This window comes from Ipomoea nil, unplaced genomic scaffold (genome assembly GCF_001879475.1).
Source record: "Ipomoea nil cultivar Tokyo-kokei standard unplaced genomic scaffold, Asagao_1.1 scaffold1102, whole genome shotgun sequence".
Classification (NCBI taxonomy): Eukaryota; Viridiplantae; Streptophyta; class Magnoliopsida; order Solanales; family Convolvulaceae; genus Ipomoea; species Ipomoea nil.
In genome coordinates this window covers 141171-161709 of record NW_017617530.1, presented here as the reverse complement: position 1 = coordinate 161709, position 20539 = coordinate 141171, and the positions used below count along the sequence as shown (strand labels likewise).

The following is a 20539-nucleotide window of genomic DNA, read 5'->3' as shown; positions in this document are numbered from 1 at the left end:
AACTAAAATTTAAAGTTAAGTTCTATAAAAAAAGAAATAAAACCTACAGTTCAATTCATCAAACAAATTAAAAAACATTCAATTCATGACATTCATAAAATGATAAAATAGCATCCAAAAATCATAATTAAAGGAGTCCATACAAGTTTTTAGAATAAAAAGAACACAATAACAATTCAAATTTCAAATGGTTGAACATCAATAATTGGTGTAGGATCTTGGCCTGATGTAGTAAATTCATCATTAGTCATGTTCATAATATCTTTTGTAATCTCATTCATGACAATGGTTCTTACCTAAATGACAATGGTTCTTAGTGGGTTGTAAACAGGTTTGGTAAACGGGTTCGTGTTAACGGGTTAACACGATAATATTAACGGGTTAAACGGGTTCTTAATAGGTTTAACGGGTTGACCCGTTAAGACACGAAACATAACGGGTCCTTAACGGGTCAACCCGTTAACGACCCGGGACACGTTAAGACTAAACACTAACCCGTTATTTTCGTGTCCGGTTTCGTGTCGTGTTAACAGGTCGTGTCCATAATTGCCAGGTCTAGTTCTATATTATTCGCTTATTATTTTTAGTATATTACGTTCTTATCCGGATTTATTGATTCGGGCACACCCCCGGGTTAATTAAATCCATCAATAATAATAATAATAATCAAATATTGCCCGCATGGGTAGTTCAACTGGTCATAGAGGTGAAACTTTGGAAGAATGACTAGGGATCGAGTTTCACCAGCGGCAGTGTGGGAGCAACCTCATGATTCGTCTCCGGCCATCGAGGAGACGAAAGCATTTTAATTCCCTTTTTTTTCCCCTATTAATATAATAATATGTTTTCACCTTAAACTATGTTTTATGTCCAAAACAATAAAATGAATTGTGTTCAAATCCTTACTTTTCACAGCAAGTTATGCAATTAAAGAGTAAAGACTGCAAAATCAAACTGAACAAGGGGAGGAATTGGTTCGGAGTCGTACAGAGATGAAGATGGGGTTTCGTTGTTGGAGTAATTCAGATGTTGGGTCCTTCTAGGGAACAAGTGATGGTTTCTGGGCTTGAAGAGTTTACAGCCACGGAGAGGATGTCGACTTCGTCGACTATTGCGACGTCAATCGCAACGAGAATTTCGGAGTGGAATTTCGAGATTGCGGGCAGAGAAGAATGAAACGGAGGGGATGCTCAGTTTCGATGAAGGGGTCGTCGCCTTTCTTTTCTGACTCAGCTCCGGCAATGGCAAGGTTTGTGAGTAGAGAGTGAGATACGACATGAGAGATGGGAAGGGTAGGAGGAGATTGGAAAATGACTTCCCCAAAAAAAGGGAAGTTATTTTCCACCAAAATAAGGGTATTTTCCATTGACTAGGAAAATATTTTCCTTTTAACTTAATTTTTTATGAGTTACCAAACACTGGAAACCCGGAAAATGATTTCCAGAAATCATTTTCCGGGTTTCCAAACATACCCTAAAAGTATTACATTTTTTTTTATCAAAGTATCACATTTTTCGTCATAACTATTACACTTTCTCTTATAAGTAACAACTAGTATTTTTACTCGTGCGTTGTACGAAATAGATTTGTTATAATATTTTAAGAATATTTAGATCGATATACAATTATACAAACTATAATAACGAATATTATATAGTGAAATTGATGAAATATGTTTGATCAATTATGTTTTTTGATGTTTCCTTTCTTGAATTCGAGCAAATAATTGTCCAATTACCCGTGCATGCACGGATAATTTTTTTATTATATATTTAGATAATAAAATTAAAGATTAAATTATAAACAATTCTAATATTTGAAAGCGTACATTTATTTGATTATAAGATTAGTGCAACGTATCACTCAATTAATTGAATAATATATGACTCGTTTGTCTGTAATTATCTTAAAAAATTGATATGTAATATGATTTATGTAATTTTAATATTAATTAAATAAATATAAAAAAGAAATAATTTAATTGTAATTATTATAAAAATAAATCCAACAACTCAACTTTAGCTTAATTATGATAATAATTATTAGGCAATTATACTAATATTTATGCAATTATACTTTTATACCTTAAGTATATTCCTTTTCACCACATTGTCTTTACTTTTATTCATCCTCCATATCTGAATGAATAAATTGTAATTATTATTACAAAAAATCCAACGATCCATGTTTAATTGAAATTATACTAAATCCATGTAATTATTAGTTTAATTCATTAATATTATTATTAGTTAATTGTATTAATATTTGTTCAATTAATTTTTTAATTACCATAATAATTACGGAGTATTAAGTAATTATACTTATATTGTGCAATTATACTTTATATCTTCAATGTGTGTGTGTGTGTGTGTGTGTGTGTGTGAGAGAGAGAGAGAGAGAGAGAGAGACTGAGTGTGTGTGTGTATTTTCGAATATATACTAGTTTTACACGTGCATTGCGCAAATGAGTTAATTCACATGTTTATAATTAAATAAGTATTTGAAAGTATATCAATGCAAGACTATATATGAGAAGTTCATACATAAGTAATTGAATGTCGAATTTGTTTATTTAAATATGTAACTCAAAGTATATGAATACAAAATAATATAAGAGATTCATTATAATTGTCACTAAAATAAATGTTTGCAACTTTATAAAATCGATAGTCTAACTACTTTGTCTAAAAACAAAAGTCTAAATAAATACTACTTTTAATTTGGTTTGAATTTTTCTAAGTATTTTTAATTCTCTTTGGTGTAGCATTGTAATTGTTTTCATCATCTTCACTATTTGTCCTCTTCGTTTTTGTTAGTAGTGTGTCATTTCCAATTGGGTTACTGTTGGTAGCATAGATGACATGCAATGAGATTATGATGTAGGAAGCTATGGATTGGTTATATTTGTATAAGGTTCTTGAATAATACCTCTTGTTTTATTTTCATAACTTGTTACTTGATAATAACAATAATAACTCTGCAGGTAGTCCGAATAATGGTGTGTGTGTGTGTGTGTTTTTTTTTTTTTTTTAAAAAAAATTATTGAAGGGATACTAACATTGGAGTTAAATTATTTTTCATTTTGTGCATAAACTATTTTTAAATAGTAACCAAATATTTTTGTTGCGAAGGGTTCTAATATATTTAATGAATGCACATACAAAATCAATAGATGAATCAATGGTACCAATCCTTTAGGTGTTTTGCTCAATGTTCATTTAGTTCAACCATTATTGTTGAATGAATTATTATGGATAAAAAAAATTCCTAATTTAAGGAATTTAGATGAAGTAATAAAAATTTAAAAATTTTAAATATATTGGGCGGTTGGTAAATATGATATAACCCAAATGTCAAAACGCTAAAGAAAGTGTTTAATTATTCAACAGTTTGGAGCAACAATTTGTTCCAAATCACCGAAAATACAAACACTGTAATTTAAAACGTTTTCACTTAGCGTTTTGGAGAATGATTCCCCCAAAACACCCTTGTATTTATTTATTTTTAAGTGTTTGCTGTGGAGCCGTTTCGACTCCTTGAATGACAAGAGCCACTTTAACTGGCTCAGTTCTTGCCCATCAACGGAAGCGCAAGCTTAATGTTTAAATTGGAGCTTTGAGAAAGTAGCCTCAAGGCTCCCATGCCACTTTACCCACCAATGTGGAAAAAATGGCAAAACTAAGAGGAGCCAAATGTTCGGCTCTTCATATGTATTTTTTTTAAAATTTCTTTAATTAAATTATTATTACTATTATTATTATTATTATTATTATTATTATTACTATTATTATTATTATTATTATTATTATGAAATATATATGTATACCCTTTAGGTAATTTTACATCTAAACATCTATTTTTTTTTAAGACAAACAACTAATTTTGTTAAATATCTTTTTACCAACGACTGATATAATTCGCTGGTCAAACCCGTTAATATAATCCGCTATTAGCTAACTGCTAAAACAATCCGCTTACGCTAATCGCTGATTGCCAAACAAGGACATTGCGAGGTAGTTTTTCACTTCAATGTTGTTGTGTGATTTGAATACTCTCTTTGTCAACAAATCTCCCAAGTAGTTAATATGATTAACTTAATTATTATTATTATTATTTCATGGTATTAATAAAATACTATATATATATATATATATATATATATATATATATATATATATAGAGAGAGAGAGAGAGAGAGAGAGAGTTAGGATCATATGAGAACAAGTGCTTAGGTGAGAACGTGAGAACACATTATTTGCATCCATCTAATATTTTTTAAAGGTCTAGATTAGATTAAGTGTGTGCGAACGCGCATTAAATGTGTGCAAACACACTAAATCGCGTTTGCACACATTTAATACGCGTTCGCACACACTTAATCTAATCTAGACCATTAAAAAATATTAGATGAATGCACATGATGTGTTCTCACGTTTTCACCTAAACACATGTTCTCACTGGAACTCTATCCTATATATATATATCTATATCTATATCTATATCTATATATATATATATATATATATATATATATAGCGGGTCAAATTCCTATGAGGTCAGGTTTTCCCGTGCGGTCAGTGCGGCATACAGCATAAGGTATGCGTAAATGTACCACACAGTGTTCGTAAATACACCATTATGTGGGTGTATTTTTTTTTGTGGTGTATTTTTTGGCATTTCATTCTGGTGTATTTTCGAACACTATATGATGCATTTATACATACCTAATGGTGTATGCCGCACTGACCGCACGGGAAGACCTGACCTCACAGGAACCAAAATCTATATATAGCATTATTTTGTATTATAACTTTGATATTTAACTAAAAAATAATGTAAAAGAAAAAAATATAATGGACAGTGTAGTGCATATAATCAATCAATTGATGAATTTGAATGTAAAAAATTTTTACATTGGAGAAAAATAAAGACAATATAACAAATGAAATTATTTCTCTTAACATGAACATTTTTTTTAATAAAGGCATTTTAGGGACAATGTAGCGAATATAATCAATTGATGAATTTGAATATAAAGAATTTTTATATTGGAGAAAAATAAAGACAATATAACTAATGAAATTATTTCTCTTATTTAATTTATTTATAATGAATAATTTTTTTTTGAATAAAGGCATTGTAGACACATAATTCTAAATTAAAGAAATGCATATGTATTATTTTTTGTTGTAGCTACTAAATTATTTCTACATCTACATCTACAATATACAATACAAATATATACAAATACAAATCTAATAAGAGCCAATAATGTTAGGCCCTTAACTGGAACAAAAAAATGTCAGTAGTAATTATTACTTAAAATGAATGGTCTATATTATTTTAATTTTACTATTTTTAATGATTTTCCTTATTTACCCTCTATTATATTATTTTCTTCCTTTAAATAACCCTAAATTCCGTTAGTATAAATTTTAGTAACGGAATATTCCGTTAACTATTTATGATTCTTAACTTACTCATTAATTTATATAAGAAAGGTATTAGGTTCGAACCCCATCCCAATTAGAGTTTGCATAATTGTTAAACATATATTATGAATATGTTAAAATGTATTCAAAGTTGAGCATCAAAGATTATACATTAGAAACTTTAAAAATCATTTGATTTTCTTGCATTTAAAAAAAAATTAGGTTAAGTTTTTTTTTTTTTTCCTTTGTTTAATTAATCTTCTTTTGATTATTTAGAACAAAATTTAATATTTCAATTATATTTTTGCATTATTTTAATGATTTATGTCATTATGGTATTAATATTTTTTATATTATTTTTATAATGGTACAATTGTACATTACTTTATAAATATTATATTATTATTTTTATCAAAAAAAAAAAATGTTCTTACATCATTGTCAGACCTGCGCGGCCTAACTACAAACTTGTCGATTATAAATACAATTACACATAGACTCTAAAACGGTAGGATCATTTTTCAAATAATTGACAATGTTGACATCCTACTAGCTCCAATTGAACAATTTTACACATCAGAATTTGATCAACGCATTAAAACATATAAAGAAATTCATTAGTTAATTTTTACTATATTATTATAACAATATATATTGTAACCATATATTTTGAATTATTTATTATCATCCTCTATTGACAGCAATTTTAGCATTTGTCATTGACAAACTCTCAAAACAATTTGTCTCAACAACGAATGAAAATTAAAAAAAAAAATCAATGATTTCATTATTGTTGATGAAAAGTATGTACACTACTTTATTACTCTTATTAAATTAAATAAATTAGTAGCTACAACAAAAAATAATACATATGCATTTAATTAATTTAGAATTAGATGTCTATAATGTCTTTATTAAAAAAAATTATTCATTATAAAATTTTTTAAAAGAAATATAATTTCATTAGTTATGTTATCTTTATTTTCTACAATTCAAAGATTCTTTACCTTCAAATTTATTAATTTATTAACCCAACAGGGTAGTTCAAGTGGCAAATGAGCTCTCTTTGTGGGGGAGAATTTTAGGATAACCCGGGTTTGATTCCCACAAGTGACGATTCCCTTTGGGCTAGCTTCTGTGCCTCTCGGAGCGAACCGGGCCCACAATGTGTGGTTTACACCAAAAAAAAATTTATTAATTTATTATATTCACTATATTGTCGATCACTCCATTGTCTTCTTTTTACATTATCTTGTAATTAAATATCAAAATTATATTAGAAAATATGTTATATATATTTATTTACCAAGTATTTTATACAAATATAATAAATATTAATATTTTGTTCAATACTTTCACATGATAACATGCGACACACATATCACAAAACATGAAACATGTAGGGAAAAACTACCACTACCAAATATCAATAGGTTCTTGTAAAAGAGTTCATATTACAACTAAAATCCCAGTCATATACACAGCAAGACAAATCTAAAGCTCCATACACCATAATCTCATTATATGATGTATCTCTACCACCAGTAACCCAATTGCACATGACACACTACCAATAAAAAAAAAAAAAGAAGGAGAGAGGACATGTACTGAAGATGAAGACAATGACAATGTTACCAAAAAAAAAAAAAGAATTAAAGAAATTTAAACCAAAATTAGTATTTATTTAGACTATCGCTTTAAGACTAAGTATTTAGACCACCATTATTACAAAGTTACAAACATTTATTTTAGTGACAATTATAATCAATCACTCATATATTATCTTGCATTTATATACTTTAAATTACCGATTTAAATAAGCAAATTCAATATTTATTAAGCTATGCATAAGCATCTCCTATATAATATTGCATTGATATACTTTGAAATACTTATTTAAAAATAATCATTGGGCATTGTCCCATTCGCGCAAAACGTGTAAAAAAACTAGTAATTCAATAAGAGTAAAATAGAGTACTAATTATGCCAACTTTGATTGAGACGTGGTTCGAACCTAAGACCTTTCTTATTGGAATCAATGAGTAAGTTAACGGAGAGTATAATTTTTAAGGAAATTTTGATTGTGATGAGTTTCGAACCTAAGACCTTTCTTATTGAAATCATATAATTAAGGATAAATTTGGAAATCTCACATTCTCAGGAGAGCTGATGGTGAATGGACAGGAGGCTTCTGCGGAAGATCATCCCATACTGATGCTGCAATAGTTGAAGCCGAAGCCATTGCAAAAGGCCTCTCCTGGGCTTGGTCAGCTGGGATCAGAGACACAGCGGAAGACTGAAAGATAGATGTATATAAATAAACTGGAATCCCGGGTGCTATGCCACGTTCACCAAAGATATGAACGCACAGGCAATATCTGCAATGCTTAAATCTAAACCAAATATATCATTATTCTACATCTAAGCTGGCTCACAGGCCACAAAACGTAAGGGAGAAGCTATACTAGCAAGCACTAGACCGCGCACTCGTCTAGACATCACTTGAAAGAACACAATAAACATGGGACGACGCCTGGTCAGCGAATAATGCTGGTAACCCACCAATACATGTGAAATAACATACATAGGTAAGATATACATTTGTAAAGCCATTTTCGAAACGGAATACATATATATATAAGTTGATAACCAAGAGTAATCGTCAACACAAGACTTAACACTCTCAACAAGAACACGGGAACACATCCCAAGACCACAAGGACAACAACAACTCAAAGGATAATGACAAGACCAACGGCAACACATGCCTAGGCAACACATGCCTTTGTGACTACACACGTCACAAGAAGAGAACTCACAACAACGGCTACACAAGCCCTCGTGACATCACCCATCACGAGTTGATATGCCTTCCTTATGCCCGGTTCCAACCTTATATCTAGTTCCAACCTTTACCTCCAGGACCCCTGTATACCAAGTCCATCCTTTTCCCTCCGAGGACCGTCGTCCCCTCTCCAACAGAACTACCAATTTCATAGTACACGAGGGTACCGATTTCACACACGGCAACACATGCCACCCAAGAAATACGTGAACCTTACACAAAGGTCACAACTCCATAATCACGTCATGGCCACCACGAGGACCACTACAATACCTTGGTGATTAGTGTCCCATATCACTAATCGTGCAATCCAGGTAAAGCCACACACACATCACACCTCAACAGGAATCAACCAACGGATCACAACGAAGATATGAAACCATACTCAATCAAGGAATGGATCACAGTCCACAACAACAACGATGAATAACACAAGTTATCATCAACCAAGGAAGGTACAAACAACACACACGCTAGCATTTAAACACTGAACGAGCATGCTTATCAAACGGGTAAACCAAACGTAGTTCCGAAGAACACACAAGACTCATCACGGTTCAATGAAACACAATATTGAACACTTAGCATGATTCAAGACACAAAAACCTACATGGATTCCTACCATATAGTTCTAGACATACAAAACATCAAGAAGACACTCAAATAGTTCCACAAAAGAACAACGGGAAGTCAAAAGACCAAATACCGAGTCAAAAGAATCACGGGGAACAAATCCCCCAACATCTACAACACGTACCCCACGGGTGGGCCCATGGGTACAAGCCCTTCCACAGCATGTACCCCGCGGGTGGGCCTCCTTCCCGCCGTTCCGCCCGCGGGTACACCCCTGTACCACAACAAAACACTTCGCGGATTTTCACTCCAAGCTCAAATTCAAGTCCAAAACATGCCAAATCTCACCAAATACAACAAAATGACTTGAATCAAAGGAATATCCAAGCAATGACATACAAGAACCCTAAACACAAGCTCTAGATATGCATTTTCACAAGACAATGCATAAACACTCACATTTCATAGCAAAACACATGTAAAATCCAAGAAACATTCATATAGGTAAGCAAAATAGATTTTGCAGAGCATGGGTTACCTCTTGAAGACTAAAGACTTCACTTTACACCTCAACAAGCTCCTCACAAAGCTCACCTTCCAAACCCACTTCAAGAACATACCAAAAGATCATAAAGATCCTATCTTTAAGAAAAAACACCTTAGATAAAACTAAAAACACAAGATGAACTTAGATCTTACCCTCCTAGATGCCCAAATATATGAAAGGTTGAATCTTGGAAGCAACTCTTGAAGTTTTGGCAAGGCTCCAACTTGGCTTGGAAGGAAAGCTATCTACCTTTTTAGAGAGAAGGTGGAGCTAGATTTTTAGAAAGTGTAAGGAAAGAATGAAGGTGATCTACTAGGTTAGGTTACAATCCTAACACCAAGTGAAAGGTCAAGAATACCCTTACTAACATAAGGAAATGTAAGGGAACTCCCTATAAAGCTTAAGGTACAACTTTGACTTTGGGGTTGACTAGTCAATTACTAGTCCCCGACTATTGAATTTTCAGGATTTTTAGGAATTAAACCATTAATTGGAATAGGGTTAATTACTCAATTAATCCCTTAATTGAATTTGGATTTTGGGGTGTCACAAGTTATCAACTGGATTAGGAGCAATGCAAGTCTTAGAGGACCTATTGCTGAGTACGTTGAGAATATTAGACAATGGTTAGAAGGGAATTGGAAAATATCCATTTGAAGCATCCTTCGTGAGCAGAATAAATGTGCTGATACCCTTGAAGACTTGGGCGTGAACTTAAATGAGGAATGGAATGAGCTAAATTGGTGCCCCCCGGGTTTGGAAGAGAGTATTGATAACGATCGCCTTCGTGCGACTTGGATTCATAGTGACAGGAACTAGTTTTCCTCTTGGGGTATACCCTCTCCTATTCGATGTAAAAAAAATTTGGAAATCTAAAGGAAAAATTAGGATCTGAACAATCTGAACCATTCATTTGATTTAATAATTTGATGAACATTTTTTCTACCTATTATAGGTCTAACCTTTTGGCTCTTATTAGTATAATAAGATAATTTGATGGACATTTTTTCTACCCATTATAGGCCTAACTTCAATTCTTTTGGCTCTTATTAGTATATATTAGATTAGATATAGTATAGATTATTATATATTTTATTAACAGTATAGAACTACAGATTAAACAATTTATCTATGATTAGTATTACATATTTTCTAGCAAATAGCTATTCAACCTTAAATATTATATTTTGATTTAAAAGTATTACTTTTTTTTTTCTCAAAAGCATTACATTTTTTCCCTTATAATTAAGTAACAAACAATTTATTCCTTATTAGTATTACGCATAAATATTACATTTTCATAATGACCCGACCCGTTTCACAGATACAAATATGTGAGAGATCTCACAAGAGACTCACTCAATGATTTTATTAATAGAAGGAAAATATATGAATAAAAATTATGGCCAACACCTTTTTTCTAAATGAATCAAAGCAGCTACCTAAGCAGGCTTATGTATAGTATTACGTTTAGGCAAAATGACACTTTTTTCCCCGTGAGTTATATGCTTATAGCACTTTTTCCCTTGGAGTTATTCATGTATATATCTATATTTTCCCCCTCAATTATATTAAAAGTGATAGTTTCCCCCCTTTTTTGTTAGATTGACATTTTTACCCTTTAAAACTAAGTATATTTTTTTCTCCAACCAATTATTACATAAACATTTATTAAAACTAAGTATATTATTTATTTTTCTTCTCCAACCAATTAAAGAAAATTACACTTTTGGTCCTGGGATTATAGGGTGTGTGTTAATTTCGGTCCATGACTTTTAAAACTAACAATTTAGTCCTTTAACTATGTTTTTTTAGCAGATTTGGTCCTCCCGGCCAAATCAGCGGTGAATTTTTGCCAGAAAAACGTAATCCATTTTTGTGACACCCCGTAAATCCAAAATCTATTTAAGGATTAATTAGATAATTAATCCTAGTTTATTTGGTAACTTATTCCTAAAATCCTGATAATTCAATAGTCGGAGGATTAGAAATTAACTTGTCAATCCAAGTCAAAGAGTTGTACTCTATGCCTTATGAGTTGTTCCCTTGTCTCCTTATTCTTCCAACTTTAGTAAGGGCAAAGAAGTCTTTCTACCTTACGTTTGTGCCCCAAGCTAACCTAGCATCATCCTTTCATTTCATTCACTAACACCCTAAACACAAAAGCTCCACCTTCTCTCTAGAAAATTGATATCTTCTTCTTCAAGCCAAATTTTGGGTGTCTTAAATCCTACAAGTTGGTCTCCAAGATTCATACTTTCTTAACCTTGAGCATAGGGGAGGGTAAGATCCTTGATTTCTTGGTGTTTTTAGTATCTTTTTAGGTGTCTTTTTCTAAAGATGGAATCTTTGTTGTCTTTTGGTGTGTTTATGAAGTTGAAGTTGAAGGAGAGCTTTAAGAGAAGCCTTTAAGGGTGTGAAAAGTGAAGGGTTAGGCTCCAAAGGTAACCCATGCTTTACAAAATCTATTTTCTTACCTATATGATGATTTCTTGGCTTCTACTTGTGATTTTTTGTGATGAAATGTGAGATTTGATGCATTGTCTTGTGGTAATGCATATCTAGAGCTTGTTATTAGGGTTCTTGTATGTCATTGCTTGGCTATTTCTTGGGTTCAAGTCATATTGTTGTATTGTGTGAGATTTTGGGTATTTTAGACTTGAATTTGGACTTGTTGTTGAAAATCCCCGAAGGGATTATTTAGTGTACAGGACGGTACCCGCGGGCGAAACGGCGGGCAGTGGCCTACTCGCCGCCCCACCAGCGGGGTACAGGCCTTATGGTGTGTGGTACCCGCGGGCGGAACCACGGGTGAAGGTCCACCCGTGGCCCCACCCGCGGGATACAACCTTGTGGTTGGTCGGGGATTTGTTCCCCGTGATTCTTTTGACTCAGTAATTGATGTTTTGACCTCCCGATGTTGTTTTATTGGGCTATTTGAGTGTCTTCTTAATGTTTCGTATGTCTAGAACGGTATGATAGGAATTCATGTAGGATTTGGAGTCTTGAATCGTGCTAAGTGTCCAACTTTGTGATTCGTTGGACCATGTTGAGTCTTGTAAGTTCTACGGAACTATGTTTGGTTTACCCGTTTGATAAGCATGTTAGTTTGATGTTGAAATGCTAGTGTGTGTGGTTTGTTCTTACCTATTGGAGTTGGCAACTTGTGTTGACCACCGTTGTTGTCGGATTGTAATCCTTCCTTGTTGAGTTTAGTTTAATATCTTTGTTGTGATCCATTGATTGATTCCTGTGATGAATACGTGTGTGTTGGTTGTACCTTGATTGCACGATTAAGGGTATGAGACCTTAATCTCCAAGGTATAGATGTGGTCCTCGTGGCCATGAATGAAATTGGTGGTGTGACCTGAGTGTAGGCTCATATGTTGGAGGCTGTGTGATTGAAATGAAAAGTACCCTCGTGTACTCATGAATAGGTGGTATGTTGGAGGCTATATCGGAGGCGGTACGACGGTCCCTAGCGGTATAAGGTTGGACTCAGAAGTACAGGGTGGCACTAGGAGGTAAAGGTTGGAACTGTAATATGGCCGGGGGTAGCCATAAGGTTGGAACAGGGCATAAGGTTGGAACTTGTGACATGAAGTGTCATTGTGGCATGTAGTTGCCAATGTGTGAATGTCTATTCTTTTCTGGTGAGCATGTCGAGTGGTATTCTACTTTGTGATCAGTAGAATACGCCTCGAGTTGTATTTGTTTACTGTTGTTGTTCTTGTTCTTGTTGTTGTCTTGGGATGTTGATTTCCCTTTTTCCTTTTGAGAGTGAAATAGAGTCTTTGCAGTTGACTTCTCTCTATGACTTTTGAACTAATATATATACTGTATTCCATTTCGAAAATGGTTTTGTTTTATACTATCTATATATGCTACTTAACGCGTATTGATGGGTTACCAGCAATGTTCGCTGACCGGGCGTCGTCCCCTTTCTTTATGTTGCTTTACAGGTCCTGAGTAGCTTTTGGCGAGCGCGTTAGCTGTCTGTTTGTTAGTGTAGCTCCCTTGGACTGTTTAGTTAGTGTTTTGGGCCTGTCAGCCATGGGTTGTATGGATATAATAGTACGTTTGTTTATACTAGCCTGTGCATCCGCTTTGATGTGGATGTGGCATAGCACTTCCCATTTTTCCCATTTTTAATTTTAGTCTTCTGCTGTTGTTTACATTTTATGCTACCTGTTAGTCACATTGCCTTATGAATTTAAGTTTTTAAAATGTCGTGAAAATCGGGGGTGTTACAATTTTAAATTAAATATTAGGGGGGTAAATCGGTCATTTTGTCACCTCCTTCCTCCGCCGAGCCGCTCAATCTGGAAATCGTCTCAGCCGAATTCTTCTCCGTCGAAGAACTCGCCGCCCAGCTGGAAGTCGAGTCCTGCTCCGCAATTCCTCCATTGACCCGGAGAGGTAAACCATTCGTTCTTCCTAATTTGAAGCTCAAAGTTGTTATGGAAGCCATTAGGATGGTTCTTGAAATCGTATATGATGATCGCTTTGTTACATTTTCTTATGGCGACTGAGTCAATCTGGGCTGCTACACTGCAATCGGTTCCTGAAGAGCTCTGTAGAAAACCCTAGTTGGTAGTTTACCATTTTCTTTAATCCTAAAAAGTTTGGAACTAATCATGTTGATAAATTGTGCTTATTTATTGAAGAGGTGATAAGGACTTGATTGATTTGGTGAAGAGGTGACATGGAATTCTTACCCCTAAACTACAGAATTCGGCTGAGACGGTTTCCAGATTGAGCGGCTCGGCGGAGGAAGAAAGAGGTGACGAAATGATTGATTTACCCCCCTAATATTTAATTTAAAATGGATTATTTTTTTTGGCGAAAATTCACCGGTGATTTGGCCGGGAGGACCAAATCTGCTAAAAATAGCATAGTTAAAGGACTAAATTTTTAGTTTTAAAAGTCATGGACCGAAATTAACACGCCCCGTATAGTCACAGGACCAAAAGTGTAATTTGCTCAACAAATTATTACTTATGTAAACTAAAAAGATCTCTTTATGGCCTAAAATAGGCCCCCAAGCAGTGGAATGAAAAGTTTCACAAGACTTTAATGGACCTAGGCTACACGACTTGTTGAAAATCCCCGAAGGGATTATTTGTTGTGCAGGTATGTACCCGCGGGCGGAACAGCGGGTAGAGCTCTACCCGCCGCCCCACCCGCGGGGTACACACTCGTGGGACAAAGGGTTCCCACGGGTGGTGGTCCACCGGTGGCCCCACCCGCGGGGAACATTATGTGGTTGTTGGGGGATTTGTTCCTCGTGATTCTTTTGACTCGATATTTGGTATTTTGACTTCCCGATATTCTTTTGTGGAACTATTTGAGCGTCTTCTTGATGTTTCGTATGTCTAGAACTATACGGTAGGATTCCATGTAGGTTTTGGTGTCTTGAATCGTGCTAAGTGTTCAACATTGTGTTTCGTTGAACCGTGATGAGTCTTGTGTGTTCTTCGGAACTACGTTTGGTTTACCCGTTTGATAAGCATGCTCGTTCAGTGTTTAAATGCTAGCGTGTGTGTTGTTTGTACCTTCCTTGGTTGATGATAACTTGTGTTATTCATCGTTGTTGTTGTGGACTGTGATCCATTCCTTGATTGAGTATGGTTTCATATCTTCGTTGTGATCCGTTGATTGATTCCTGTTGAGGTGTGATGTGTGTGTGGCTGTACCTGGATTGCAGGATTAATGGTATGGGACATTAGTCACCAAGGTACGGCAGTGGTCCTCGTGGTGCCATGACGCGATTATGGAGTTTGTGACCTGAGTGATGGGTTCACGTATTTCTTGGGTGGCATGTGTTGCCGTGTGTGTGATCGGTACCTTGTGTACTATGAATCGGTGGTCTTGTTGGTGGTTGTTGGTGGGGGACGACGGTCCCAGGAGGGAAAAGGTTGGACTCAGAAGTACAGGGGTCCTGGAGGTAATGGTTGGAACTAGCTATAAGGTTGGGGGTAGCCATAAGGTTGGAACCGGGCATAAGGAAGGCATCTCAATTCGTGATGGGTGATGTCACGAAGGCTTGTGTAGCCGTTGTTGTGTATTTCTCTATTTTGTGACATGTGTTGTCACAAAGGCAATGTGTTGCCAATGGTTGTGTCCTTAATCTCTTCTATTATGCATGTCGGGTGTTAAACTACTGTGTGAAGGTAGATTATGCCTTGAGCCGTTCTTCTGAGTCGTTATTGCTTCTTGACGTATTGGGATGTGTTCCCTTATATTTATTGAGAGTGTATAGAGTCTTGTGTTGATCTCTATCTCGGTTTTAAAGTGATATATACTATATCCCATTTCGCAAATGATTTTGTATATATAAACTATCTACATATGATATTTCACATGTATTGGTGGGTTACCAGCATTATTCGCTGACCGGGCGTCGTCCCATTTCTTATTGTTGCTTTACAGGTTGGGTAGCTTTGGAGAGTGCGCTAGTGGCCTATAGATAGATTAATCTCTTCCTTTAATAGTTGTTGAGGCCTGTGAGCCTAAGTAGTTGAATTGTTAGGTGCTGTAGTTGTAGTATCTGCCTGTGCACCTATGTTTGTTATAGGTGTGGCATAGAACCTTCCTGTTTATTTAGTTAGATTCCGCGTTGTTTAATCTTAATGAGTAGTCTTTATCCCTTTTCTAAGCGTTAATTGGTTTTAAAAGTTGTTAAAAATCGGGGGTGTTACAGTGATATTTGATGCATGATCTTGTGATGATGCATGTTTAGAGCTTGTATTTAGGTTTCTTGAATGCCATTGCTTGGCTATTTCTTGGGTTTAAGTCATATCTTTGTTGTGTGTGAGATTTTGGGTATTTTGGACTTGAACTTGGCTTTGTTGATGAATTTCCCCGAAGGGAAAATTGGTGTACAGGTGAGGTACCCCGCGGGCGGAACGGCGGGCAGTGGCCTACCCGCCACCCTACCCGCGGGGAACAGGTTGTTGTGGCTGTGTACCCCGCGGGCAGGCCCACGGGTGGGGACCTACCCATGGCCCCACCCGCGGGGAACGTATTGATGATGATGCTGGGATTTGTTCCCCGTGATTCTTTTCTTCTTGGTATTGATGTTTTGACCTCCCGTTGTTGAATTATTGAGCTATTTGTGAGTCTCCTTGATGTTTCATATGTCTAGAATGACGAGTTAGAAATCCATGTTAGGATTTGGTGTCTTGAATCGTGCTAAGGGTCCAACTTTGTGATTCGTTGGGCTAATATGAGTCTTGAAGGTTCGTTGGAACCATTTTGGTTTACCCGTTTGATGAACGTGCTAGTTTGATGTTGTTATGCTAGTGTGTGCGGTTTGTTCCTTCTTACTGGGGTTGGCAACTCGCGTTGTCAATCATTTTTATGAGGATTGTAGTCCTTGATTGTTGAGTATTGTCTCATGACGTTATTGAAATCCCTTGATTGATTCTTATGGTGTATTCTTGTACAAATCGTTATACCCTTTGTTGATGTTTGATTGGGGCTATTAATGAGCCTTAGTCTTCTTAATGATGATGATTATGTGTGACTATGAATGAGATTGATGGTTTTGTTACTTGAGTTTTGCTCACATGATCGATGGTATGTTACTATGATTTGTACGGTACCCTCGTGTACTATGAGTTCGGCTGTATTGTTTGGCGGGGGACGACGGTCCCAGACCGGGAAAAGGTTGGACTCAGAAGTATAGGGTGGCACTCGGAGGTACATGTTGGAACTGTGATAAGGCCGAGGGTAACCATAAGGGTGGTACTAAGGTATAAGGTTGAAACGTGAATTTGTCATTATGATTGTGTATTTTCCTTGCTTATGAGCATGTGTATGATGAACTCTACCTTGCGAATGGTAGGTTGCACCTCGAGTTGTGTTATCCTTTGTTGTTTATGGTTTTGTGTCTTGTTGAGGTTGATGATCATCGGTTCTTGTTGAGAGTGTGATGAGTCTTTGATGTTGATCTCTTTCTGGCTTTAAAATGACTATATACTGTATTCCTCAGTCTCAAACGCTTTTTATTATACCTATCTATATACTATGCTATTTAACACGTATTGATGGGTTACCAACTCTATTCACTGACCGGGTGTTATCCCCATGTTTTAGAGGTTTTGCTTAGTCCGGAATGCGCGCTAGATGAGGACTCTAGATAGTATAGCTCCTGTGGTTAGATGTTTTGCTTCTGTTGGCCTGTGTGCCTAGACTAGTGGCCTGTGTGCCTAGACTAATGTTACGTTTTGATGATTGTGATAGACTTAGCCTGTGCACCCATAGTTCTATGGGTGTGGCATAACATCTTTCCTGGTTTATTATAGCTTCTGCTTTTGTTGATTGATGTTTAGTTTGCTTGCCTTTGAATTTTAAGTTTTAAATTTTGGTAAAAATCGGGGGTGTTACAATTATTATTGTTGTTGTTGTTGTTATTGAATTGCATCTTTACAGTACGCATTCCATTATTATTATTATTATTATTATTATTATTATTATTATTATTATTATTATTATTATTATTATTATTATTATTATTATTATTATTATTATTATTATTATTATTATTATTATTATTATTATTATTATTATTATTATTATTATTATTATTATTATTATTATTATTATTATTATTATTATTATTATTATTATTATTATTATTATTATTATTATTATTATTATTATTATTATTATTATTATTATTATTATTATTATTATTATTATTATTATTATTATTATTATTATTATTATTATTATTATTATTATTATTATTATTATTATTATTATTATTATTATTATTATTATTATTATTATTATTATTATTGTTGTTGTTGTTGTTGTTGTTGTTGTTGTTGTTGTTGTTTTTGTTGTTGTTTTTGTTGTAGTTGTTGTTGTTGTTGTTGTTGTTGAATTGCATCTTTACCGTACGCATTCCATTATTATTATTATTATTATTATTATTATTATTATTATTATTATTATTATTATTATTATTATTATTATTATTATTATTATTAAATTTTGAATTATGGAAATAATGACTTGCAATTTACACCTTTCAATTTCTATGAGGGCATTTAAGTAATTGATGTAATATAACCTAAAATATAACATTCAACCAAACAAGTTAATGTTACATTCCTACAACTTTAACCAAACACATAGATATTCTTACATTCTCAAAATCTCACATTACTTACCCCCAGGTAATCCTATTACCTAGGGTAATCTAAGATTCCGTAAACCAAACGCCCCCTAAATATTAATAAATGCTCTCTCCCCCATTCATACATATATATACACATATATACATATACATACTGATACGATCCCACATCGGCTCCACAAGAGATTGTGAAGTGGTACTTAAGTTGGGGCCAAACCTCCACTCATGAGCTAGCTTTTGTGGTGGAGTTAGGGTCTTAGCTTGAGTACCGTATCATTTGGTGCTCTCGTTGAGAGGCCGGAGAGTGGTGGGAAAGGGCTACCTGGAAGAGGGCTACCCGGTGTTTGATAAGGTTCAAAGGGGACCGAGAAGAATCCGGAGTGAAAGATATCCAGAGTGAAGCCGTCCACTCATCCGGTGCCGGCCCAGTGGAGGGGGCGACCTAGAAAAGGGCTACCTGGTGCTTGATAAGGTCCGGAGTGAAGCCATCCAAAGGGGAAAAGGGCTACATGGTGTCGAGAAGAGTCCGGAGTGTGAGCTCTCTAGAGAAAGCCGCCGCGGACGTCGGCTTCTCAAGGGGTGGATAATGATACGATCTCACATCGGCTCCACAAGAGATTGTGGAGTGGTACTTAAGTTGGGGCCAAACCTCCACTCATGAGCTAGCTTTTGTGGTAGAGTTAGGGTCTTGGCTTGGGGTGGATAATGATACGATCCCACATCGGCTCCACAAGAGATTGTGGAGTGGTACTTAAGTTGGGGCCAAACCTCCACTCATGAGCTAGCTTTTGTGGTGGAGTTAGGGTCTTGGCTTGAGTACCGTATCACATACATACATAAGACAATTGTAAAGGTGATTTAAAAAAAAAAAAGTAAAATAAAATAGCATATGGTTCATTGCCTGTTGCGATTTGAAATTATTAAATTATTATTTTTACTTAATAATAATAATTTTAATTTTAGACTAGGTTAATAGTCAAGTAGAATTCATTTATGAACTTATAACTTATTTTAAGTTTTAAATAAGTTTTAAGATGGTACTTCCTATACATTATAGCCTTTCAAAATAAGTTTATAATCGTACCTTATAATTTATTTATTTATTTTTCATTTCTATATATCCTTCTTATTAAATTTTAATCATCACTATATCTTTCCACTTTTTCCTCCATAGCTATTAACCTTCAAATTCATCTTTTTTTCTTTTTTTTTTTTTTTTTTTTTACTTAAAAAACACTCACATGTGAATTATTCTTCAAAAATAATTATCATTGTAGTGTTTTTGTTTTAAAAACATTAATACAGATATATTATTATATTAATATTAAGAGAAAATGACATATTTGGTTCATGAGTTATTCTATATTAACGACTAAGTTCCTCAGTTATTACTGTATCCATCTTTTACCCTCAATCATGAGTGAAGTGGTGTTTTTTGATCTCCGACGTTAGAGATCCATCTAAACTTACGAAAAACTCAAAAACCCTTTAAAATTTGAGGGGTAAAGTAGGAAATTCACATATTATTTTTCTTCTATATTGAAATTACTTTCGCAACATTATTTTTCACTTCCCAACCTCCTATTTCAAGATTCTTCAACTCGAAAAGCATTTCAATAACCCTCTTATAACTTGTTAGGAATTTGGGTCTCGTATAAGAAATATGTGGCTCAGTACAAACAAGGTAACCCTTGATCGCTATCTACAAACTACCTAAGCAATTAGAAGTGCCTGTCACAAATATGTCTCTAAGGAGACAACCCTATCAAATCCTCAATAATCCTCTCCATCATATCAGCTCAAGATTAGGTTGCTCGATGTTTTCCCACCATGTAGATACATGGTTTTGGCCCATTTGCTAATAAGTCAGCCACACAATTCTGTTTGATGTAGTAGTAAGTATGATACTCCAGTTCTGTGCAATCTACCAACAATATCTTCTAATGATAGTATTTAATAGGCCACTACTTTCTTTTCTCTTGTGAACAAGGTCC

At 34.6% G+C, this 20539-nt stretch overlaps 1 long non-coding RNA gene across 2 annotated transcripts; it reads right to left on the bottom strand.

The window, feature by feature from the left end:
- Positions 1 to 260: 260 nt before the first annotated feature.
- Positions 261 to 19130, bottom strand: LOC109183304. 2 transcript variants are annotated; one of them, XR_002054511.1, is made up of 3 exons: positions 18701 to 19130; positions 6249 to 6255; positions 261 to 272 (listed from the first exon to the last, which is right to left on the bottom strand). It is a non-coding gene; the product is annotated as an uncharacterized LOC109183304 (long non-coding RNA). The 2 variants fall into 2 exon arrangements; XR_002054512.1 differs by lacking the exons at positions 261 to 272; positions 6249 to 6255 and adding exons at positions 9573 to 9583; positions 18555 to 18557.
- Positions 19131 to 20539: the final 1409 nt, after the last annotated feature.